Here is a 9336-nt window from a genome sequence, read left to right as displayed (position 1 = left end):
TGCAATGCACCCCAATATGTTTAGGAATATGTGGTTCGTACGGCCATCAGTGGCATAACTAATTAAAAACCTGATACTTTAGAAATCTCTTCCAATGATTCGCATCCACACACAGCCCATGGGTAGAAATCCAAGGGCCTTCAAAACAGAATGACATTAATAAGAACGTATTTTGGTGCAATTGTAAAGCTAGAAAATGTTAGATAGATGCTGTTAAGATAACGTATGGTACAAAGAGATAACACACATGCAAGCAATGCGCTTGGCTGACATTACAATGGCCAGGCCGGAAGCTGATTCTGATCCTTTGGATCACGCACATGCACGTTCTTTCCCGGCGTGTAGGGACCAGAAAGAGCACTCATGGTGTGTCCAGCCTGCTGCAGAGGAGGAAAGAGCCCTGTCTGGTGGGCAGTTACCGCCATCTACAGACCCTCACAGACCCCTCCCTCAGACCCCAGACCTGCCGCTCCCCCCAGACCCCAGATCTGTCCCGGCACCCCCCCTCAGAGCCCAGATCTGCCCCTGCTCCCCCTTCAGACTGCCCCCCTCAGACCCCAGATCTTCCCACCTCCCCCCCCCCCGGCCCCCAGGAGGAGGAGAGAGCCTGGACACGTCTGCACGGGTCTCTGCTCAGGTAGGAGATTGTCAGCACCTTCTGCAGTGTTTGGAAAAATAGACTGAATAATCCTGGAGGGAATCTCTGCAGGAGCCGGGCAGAGCTGAGCTCTTCTATCCGGGGGCCTCATCTCGCCTGTGCTTTACTGCACTTTTATAAGTGTGCCCTAGTACTCTAATGAGGTTAGGATCTCTAGGGGAAGCTGATAGGGCAGCTCTGAGTTCTCTGTTAGCCCTGGAGCAAATGTTATCAAACCACCTAGGGTCGGGTGTAGGTGTAGCTTCGGGTCTGGAGATTAGTTCTTTAATACCTGCGCATAGTAAGATAAAAGCAGAGACTACCTCTGGGGTAGGGTTAGCCAGTGTGAGACAAGTATCACAGAGTGATGGATAGTTTTATACCATCTTTTGGAACACCTTCGTGCAGTCCATGCCCTTCCATTTAACTCTTAGGTTATCAGTGGAAATGTCTAAATTGCCAGCCCCTGCCTCCTTTCTAGTTTTGGGTCTCGGGGCTGCCCAGAAAGAGACTAAGATGGGATTGCGATCCCCAAAAGTCGATGCCCTAACCTCTGCCAAAACCAGATGATCTTCTAATGGGGCAGATATAAAAACATAGTCTATAGTTGAGGCTCGACCAAAACCTCTATAAGTTGGTGTTGAATTTTCCCCATTATTTACAGAAACAATATCCATAACATTTAAAAGGCTGCTATTTGATAGGTGGTTTATTAATTTGTGTCCTCTCTTACATGGATTAACTGAGATATGCTGGGTGGGACTCGCAGTATTTCCCCCTGCTACCTTCGCATTAAAGTCACCTCCCAAACATATCCCAACCGGTTTATGCTTTCCCAGTAGATTATTCGTGTCTGAAATAAAGTTAAAAAGATTAACAAAATTAACGTTAGGTGTGGTTTAGAAGTCATTATTATAAAAATTAATAAAACAAATAGAAACCCCCGTGTATAAATCAGTACTTGAAAGTTAGCGTTTCTAATGGGAATTAATTTCGGTCTGCCACCTGATGCGATACTGACCCATATTGATAAACCGCCAGAGGGTCTACCGTGTTTGGGGTGAGGGGGTATAATATTGCAGCACTCATATCCTTCTAGGTATAATTCTTTAGTTGCCCAGGTCTCCTGGAACATAAGGATATCAAATGTATTTACCATATTAACCCATTCTTCGATGTCTTGTTTAGGAGCCAGACCAGCCACATTCCAGCTCAGCACCAGTAGTAATGAGTCAGAATGATCATTTGGAGAAACAGTTTCCACCTCAGTGTCAATATTAATTTTAGGAGTCTCCATGGGTGCCGCGAATACAGAAACAGTCGGTTGAGATTTAGAAAAAGGTCAATCAAGGGTGTCTAGGTCAGAGATGGGAGAGAACCTATTTACCGATTGGGAAAATGGGCTAATGAATGAGCACTGTGTCGGTGGTGGTCTGTAAAAGAAGCCGAGGGGTCGTGTACATATGTTTGTGGGTAGGGGGCAATTAGTCTCTCTAACAACTAGTATAGATCTAACAATACCTGGTCGGCGAAAGTTGATGACAATACAATCACCCCTAATAGTTTTTTCTGCTGGTCCCACCCAGCCTACCCTTCGTACCATTCGACTATCATGTATATCCCACCTCCTGTACCAATCCACACTTTTGTTCCGAAGTTGTTCCCAGGACTCTAATTTGTTTTTCCCTGATGGAGGTACCCCTGCAAGAACCAAAGCATACGGGCAAGATTCTGGAGGTAGATTTAAAAAGATTTAAAACATCCTTGTTTGGCTCAACATGTTTGCCGATATTAATATCGACAGTATTCGAGCGGACTGTCGTGACGTCATGAGCACAAATGACACTCATGTTTTGAATATTAGCAGGTCCAATGCATGCTTTTTAAAGCTGCAGAATCATTCGTTTTACAGTTAATATCACAGGGGGCAGATAACGACTTTGCAGTTTGAGGTACATATTGCCCACTCTGGGCTAAATTTCCCTGGGGACCGGCCTTTTAAGGCTGCTGATTAGGTTCTCTACAGGGAGATTTTGCCTTAGTGGTTAAGGATTGCAGGCAATCTAGACGCTTCCATAGTTTTGCAAAGCTTTTATCCACAATCCCTTTATCACGTTCATACAGTGTGTCTATAATATTATCTATGGCAGTGTCCCCAAGTGTAAAATTAGAAAAAGCAGCCTGTGTGGACTCCATCTGTGTGTATACTTAAAACATCCAATGAAACTAAATTAATTGAGTCACTACTAGGGATTGGGTCTACCATGGCCTTCAGCCCCTTAATCCATGTATTCAATGTTGTGCATTTTGAGTTCAAGCGTGGATGTTTTTCCGTTTGGCGCAAACTGGTTTCACCGCCTTCCTCTTCCTTTTCACTCCGCATACCTCAGGGTTAGGGGATATGTCTGAATTAACCAAAACTGTAATGTCAATTGGGCAGCTCCTAGATAAAGAGTACACTATTGCACCTATATGGTCAGAGCCTTCCACGTTCAGTAAGTTATCTCCAATCAATGGGTGTTGACAGTGGTCAGCCTCATTGTATACCATTATTTGAGGGTCACTTATATCAGTGTTCTCAACTAGTACTGCAGGTTGGGGTTTCGTGAGACCCAGGGATAAACGTCTCTCTGTCAGTTCGATCTCGGTACTGACTATGTCCATCGCCCTTTCCAACATAGTATCTATAGACGTAGCATTACGAGCTGTGGCGGTTGGATTTCGTTTGCCCAGGGTGTGTTTTACCCCAGCAATTCAATAGGTACTTTAAAAAATAAACCCCACTCACCGCTGCAGGGTCCAGCTGTCCTTGGAATGGCATGGGGGTGGCCCAGCCAGGCCTTGAACGGTCCAGGACGGGCCCAGACGTGCCCGCCCTTGGCCCGGGCTTTGCCTGGGCGAGCCCGAGCCCGTCTTGCGCCACGGGGTCTCCCTGGCAGATTTATGTGGTGGTGACGCGGGTCCTCTCGCGCCTCTTCCCGCGTGACCGCACTGCCTTCTGGGGTATGTAGTTCCCCGGCAGTCCGCGGTCCGCGAGGAAAGCGCGTGGATGGCTTGATGTAAGGATTGAGCCCGCAAATCTCAGGAGGCTCTAGGCGGCAGCAACAACGGGTAAAGGAAGTACTTCAGAAGACCAGGTAATCGGCAAACAGCGTCCCGCGCCGCGGGGTCTCCTGGCAGATTTATGTGGTGGTGACGCGGGTCCTCTCGCTCCTCTTCCCGCGAGACCGCACTGCCTTCTGAGGGATGTAGTTCCCCGGCAGTCCGCGGTCCGCGAGGAAAGCGCGTGGATGGCTTGATGTAAGGATTGAGCCCACAAATCTCAGGAGGCTCTAGGCGGCAGCAACAACGGGCAAAGGAAGTACTTCAGAAGACCAGGTAATCGTCAAACAGCGATATCAAACTGGACCAAGGTGGGCTGCAGACAAAACATGGGGACTGTATCAACCTAGAAAACAATTATATCAGTAATGACGTCCAGTACCAGCTCTTTGATGCAGTCATCTTTAGTAACAAATCTGTAGTGAATAGAAAATATGCGGTCCTGACCATGCATGGGGCTGGTGGAGGAGCCCTTCTCAGTCGGTATTTCTCTTGTTGTTGATGTGTATTTCATGAAGAGTCTAGATTCCTTTCTCTTTCAGGTGCTTTAGATTGTGCTGAAAGGTTTAACCTGCAGACCTTTCATAAGTGATCTCTCTTGTCACATGCATTTCTTTGCCCCTGAAGCACTGGGCATTGGTAAGACATTATCTGCAGCAGGAGCAATTGCTATTCCCATTGACGTCGTCTGATGTGCTAGAATCTGGTTGCTTACGGAACCCGGATGGCTGCAGATGGGCTTGCCTTAGGCTCGCCTTCAGTACACCAATGGCACATCTGCACTTTGAACATCTTAAGAAGCGTTAGAAGAGAAAAGAGTAAGCTGCCCCGCCCACTGCTAAACACTGGAGCGGGGAAGCGAAAGCTTCGCAGTGGAGTTACACCACCGCCATTTGAATGCAGGTAAAAGTGATTCAAGCAGATTCAAATTCAAGCAAATCCAAATCGTATTCAAGCAAATTTGAATTGTATACCCCCCAGTAAATTTAAAAACTAAAAGCTACCCCAAACTTGTATGACAACATCGCCCCGTGGCATGTAAGTACAAATAAGCAATGTACAAATGAGTAAGGTATTTTTAAAATGAGAAAGGTACAATGTAAAGTGTTTGAAAGAGCTTAAAAACGCAGTGCGGGAGGCAAGCGGTGTCTCTTACTTTTGCTCTCTCTTAGGAATTCTTGTTTCAACAATATCTTTTTTAGGTCGAGCCTAGCTCTATGGGAGGCTTCTTGTGAGCACTCTAAACTTCTCCGTATGGGTCTGACTCCTCCCACACATTGGATTGGTCTTTGCATGTGTCTTCCAATAATGGAAGCACACAAACGGACAAAGGGGGGTGCATGTCCCACCTCTTCTCAAAGCTTCACTCCCACCTCGTTTTGCTCTCGGGAGCGAGCAGCGGCGCGCAGGGTGGCAGTTGCATTCCTCATTTTGGATCAGGTTACTAATTAAACACAGTGCAGTCACTTTCACTTTAGCGGCGCACTTGTTTAATTTCCTGTTACTTTGCTCCCACCCCCCACCCTTTGTCCGTGTTCACCAGGCTATCGTCCCCCGCTGTCCGGATACCCTTTGCTCTTGCCCCCCTCCTTTGTCTGTGTTGAACATGCTCCAGCCCTCCTCCCGGTGTCTGCATTTCTTTTTTGTTTCCGCCTGCCTCTTCACTTGCGGCGGCCCGTGAGGTGCTCCCCTGCCCTTGCCCACCCGCGGCACAACACTGTTTATTAAAAGGCTGAACAGAGTCAGCAAAAACCATTGGCAAAGCCAAAAGGTGTGACCTATTGGCTTTGCCAATGCTTGTCTGCCAAGTCGGTACACAAGGGGTGTCAGTGTTGGGGTAACGGATCTGGTGAGGAGAAGGAGGGGGAGGGGAAGGACTGGGGAAAGGGATGTCCGAAAACGCTGCCTCTTCTGCAGGACCCATCTCTCTCTTTCTTCCCTTAAGGGAGATTTGTCACCTTTGCTGTAAAAGCCTTCCCATGGTGTGCCTGGCATGGCAACCTCTCCCCGGCATGGGCACTGGCTGCCAGTTTAGCAATGGCGACAATCATTTAAAAAAAAAGAAAGGCGAGCTGCCAATTAACAATAAACAGTGCCACAGTGCTTGCTGTCTCATTATCCATGATATCATCGATTTAGTCACTCCGGGTAATAAAAGAGACGTGCCTAAGGCATCTGGGGCAGTGTGCGGGTGGCTCTGCTTGGGCAGCACGAGGAGCTGGGCACAGACTCTGGCTGGCAGATCAGGTGCCCGCATGCTCCCTCTTCATTGCCTGCTTGCACGAGTGTGTATGCTTATACATGTGCCTGGATCTGCTTGGTTCTGTTGGTGGTTGATTTGTGTTGCAGCAGCATGACCCCACATACAGTAGCTTCAAAGATTAGTGCTAGTCTTAGCAAACCCACCCCTGCGCTCAAACCCTATTCTCCTGCATGGCTAAACACTTATTAGGTCCCGTCGGCGAGACCTATTGGCTACGCCATTGCTTGTTTATTTTTTTTAAGTGAATCATACTTGAGAGAGGGAGGTTTTTTTTTATGGTCGACTATTATTGGTGTTGTTGAGTGTCCAGTGATAGATGAAGTGGTTATGGTGGAAATATAGGATTATTGACCATCTGGAGAGAAACACAATAGATTATTCAGTTTACTTATGACGGATTGCCTTTTAGGAATTTTTTAAGTCAATTTGTTGCGGGGTTGCTGATCTAAAACAAGCTTGGTAGTGTTGTAATATATTTTTATCCCTATACTGGCACTATTTCATATTTAATGTCTTTTAATTCAATTATTGTAAATGTTTTATGCACTTTTATGCACTTGTATGCGAAACAAAGTATTGAATTGATAGAGAGAGGGAGGTGGTCAATAAAGCAACAAACAAAGAGACAGTCCCAAGTATCTATGCCTGACAGAGTCCGCAAACGTAATATTTTAAGAGGCAATTGTACTCTTAAACCAGAAACTCTACACCTAATTTGGGCCACAATTTCAATCTTGTTCGAAGATGTAAAACCATATTAAATATAAGGAATTTCCCACATACATAGGAAAATGCGCAATCTTTCCTTAAAATGTTTGCTTTGACACATGAACTATGCCACACACTTTATTGGATCTAGTGTATAAAACTGTGTGGTATTTTTCTCTGTTTGCTTTGCTATGAACTGCACTGTGCATTTGAAAAAACCCAATAAAGTTCTTAAAAATTGCACCACTGACCAATACTCTCTTTCATTCCATGAAATACAATCTGTTACTTCCAGTTGTCATCTGAAGAACCGGGCCTTTGGGCCTGGCGGCGCAGGGCACGCCTGAAATCTTCGAGTTCACCTGCCTTGTTGCACAGAGACACGGAATACTCTGTTGTTGTAGAAAACCAAGTTTATTAGCTGCAGCTAAGCACAGTTGTCCAAGAAGTACATCAAGTAGGTTCTCAGGAGATTGCCTATTTTATTAAGGCGAGACGTCTCATTTTATACCCAATATTCACATTAAAAATGTACACCCACTGCACAAAATTCTAACCAATAAGTTACATTTTCAAACAAAGTATCACATAGCAAAAACTCAATTTACAGTATCCCAACCCAAAAGTTAATTATTAGGAATGTCCCAAATTCAATCTCCACAAGCTTGACAAACCTATAATGGAAAGCATAACCCATGTAATGAAGAAACATAAAAAAGAAACAGTAACAGATGCTGAACAAGATAAGACAAGTGCAAGGAAACTAAAAAGGTTAACGATGTCCTGAACATTGATTGGCAATCTCAGACAAAGATCGATCAGGGAGATTGGCTTTGCGAGGTCAGTTTCAGGTGAAGAGGTCAGTTTCTTACAGTTCATTTCAGAGTCGAAAGAAACCTAGTTAATGTATACATGAACTGAAAAGGCCAGGCCACTTTGTTCGCCAGGCTACCTTTACAGGCCTACATGAGGGCAACACAAAATGGAGTCAGACTCGAGAATTACAGAACCTCAGACCCTCCTTTTGCCCTTACGTAGGCAATAACCTAAGACTCATGTTAATCTGAATCTAGGTCTATATCGATATTCATTAGATCATCAAGATGTTGCTGTAGCATCATTTTATTATTCTCTACTTCTCTCGGGACAGATCTCCGAACACACATAGTAGCACAAAGACTACAAATGACGGGACCACACTGGATGCAAAGACAACAAGAGAAAAGGATGGCTAAAACCATATCAAGGAATGTCAAAACCTTCCATCCCCATTCATGTTAGAGGAACTAGAGCTAGCATTAGTTGAGTGTTTCAGATTGCATCATACTTGAATTGCCTAAGGTCTGTTAAGGGTAATAGGTTGTGCTATAATTAACATTGCCAATGCTTGTTGATCATGCTCCTTGTAATGCAGTAGTCAGTATTTATTGTTGCTGCCAGTGCTTGTTGGGTATGATCTTAGAGAAGATTTTCCCCTGGGTTCTGGAAGGCTCACGGCACACGTGCTCGGCGCTCCGAGTGAGCAATATGTAAATAAGTGCAACTGTAAGCCAGCCGAGAGTATTTAAGGGGAGCGCTCCTCGAGACGGTGCTTCGTCTCATTGCTGGTTGTGCCAAGCGCTCCTGTCGGCTGCCGGGACCCCGCCTTCCATTCGGTGACTCTTTTCCTTCGAGCCCCTTCCCCGAAGAGCCCTCGTTGCTGTCCCCTGCCTCTCGTTCCCCTCTCCTCACCTGGGGCGCGCTTCTGGGCTCTTCCTCCTGCTCCAGCGAGACGTCCGCCATCGGAATCTTGGCAAGGACTTCCTGATTTCCTGCTTCCTGCTCATCGGACTTCTGGGGCGGCCTGGACCCGTCATCGGATCGCCGCGGACAGCGAGAAAGGACAGTAAGAATTTAAGTTGCTAAGCAACCAGAAACAATTCACAAACCTGCATTCTCTCTGTTTAAATAATACTGCAACTTCACTTGATTTAAAAGCAAGACAATTTCTCGCGAGTGATTTAAAGGTGGCAAGTTAGCCCACGTGTATTAAAGGAGTTAACCAGGATTCAAGATTAGACTGAGTGGATTCAAGGACACATGATTATTTGAAAGAGACTCCTGTAAATCAAACAAGCCTATGCCAATCCAAATCGAAGAGTATTGTAACATAGGTTTTGTGAATGCTTAAACAACTTGAGTTCAAAAAGCGACTTATGAGGTCAATAAGTTGATTGTAAGAACTGATATAATTGTAAGATAGACCAGATAGTTTGGTTGTTTCTTTCTTTTTTCTTATTTAAACAGAATCCACATTCCAGCCTTGCAACTGGGTTTTCACAGGTATGTGCATGGTGTGCAAGTGTGCTAGTTTGATCCACTAACTAACCTCTAAGTTGTAGAATGTGGTAGGAATAAGTTTCTAGGAATTCTAGTTAACCTCATGACTGCTTCTTTTCAAAGGTAAAAGAGAATCATAACCTCAAAACCCAGTGGAGTGTATACGAGGGCTGGTTCATTTAACGGTTAGTTGGTTTCTTGAATATTGTCATATGTATACACCAGAATTTAGGAGGTTCAAGGAATTGACAATGTGCTTGTATTATTGTATTGTCCAGAGTCTCATAAAGGTTGCCAACTCGTACCA

General features: G+C 45.3%; 1 protein-coding gene across 1 annotated transcript in view; it reads left to right on the top strand.

Moving 5' to 3' along the window:
• The first annotated feature begins 368 nt into the window (after positions 1–368).
• Positions 369–9336, top strand: part of LOC147662904 (uncharacterized) — a 52999-nt gene continuing 44031 nt past the window's right edge. Inside the window, exon 1 of the transcript XR_015305473.1 lies at positions 369–637. The gene's annotated coding sequence lies outside the window, so the exon portion shown is untranslated. The remainder of the gene's footprint in view (positions 638–9336) is intronic.

The sequence above is a fragment of the Lissotriton vulgaris genome, unplaced genomic scaffold (genome assembly GCF_964263255.1).
Source record: "Lissotriton vulgaris unplaced genomic scaffold, aLisVul1.2 SCAFFOLD_501, whole genome shotgun sequence".
In the NCBI taxonomy this organism is placed as follows: Eukaryota; Metazoa; Chordata; class Amphibia; order Caudata; family Salamandridae; genus Lissotriton; species Lissotriton vulgaris.
Note: the sequence above shows the minus strand (reverse complement) of the source record. Positions and strands in the feature narration are given on the sequence as shown.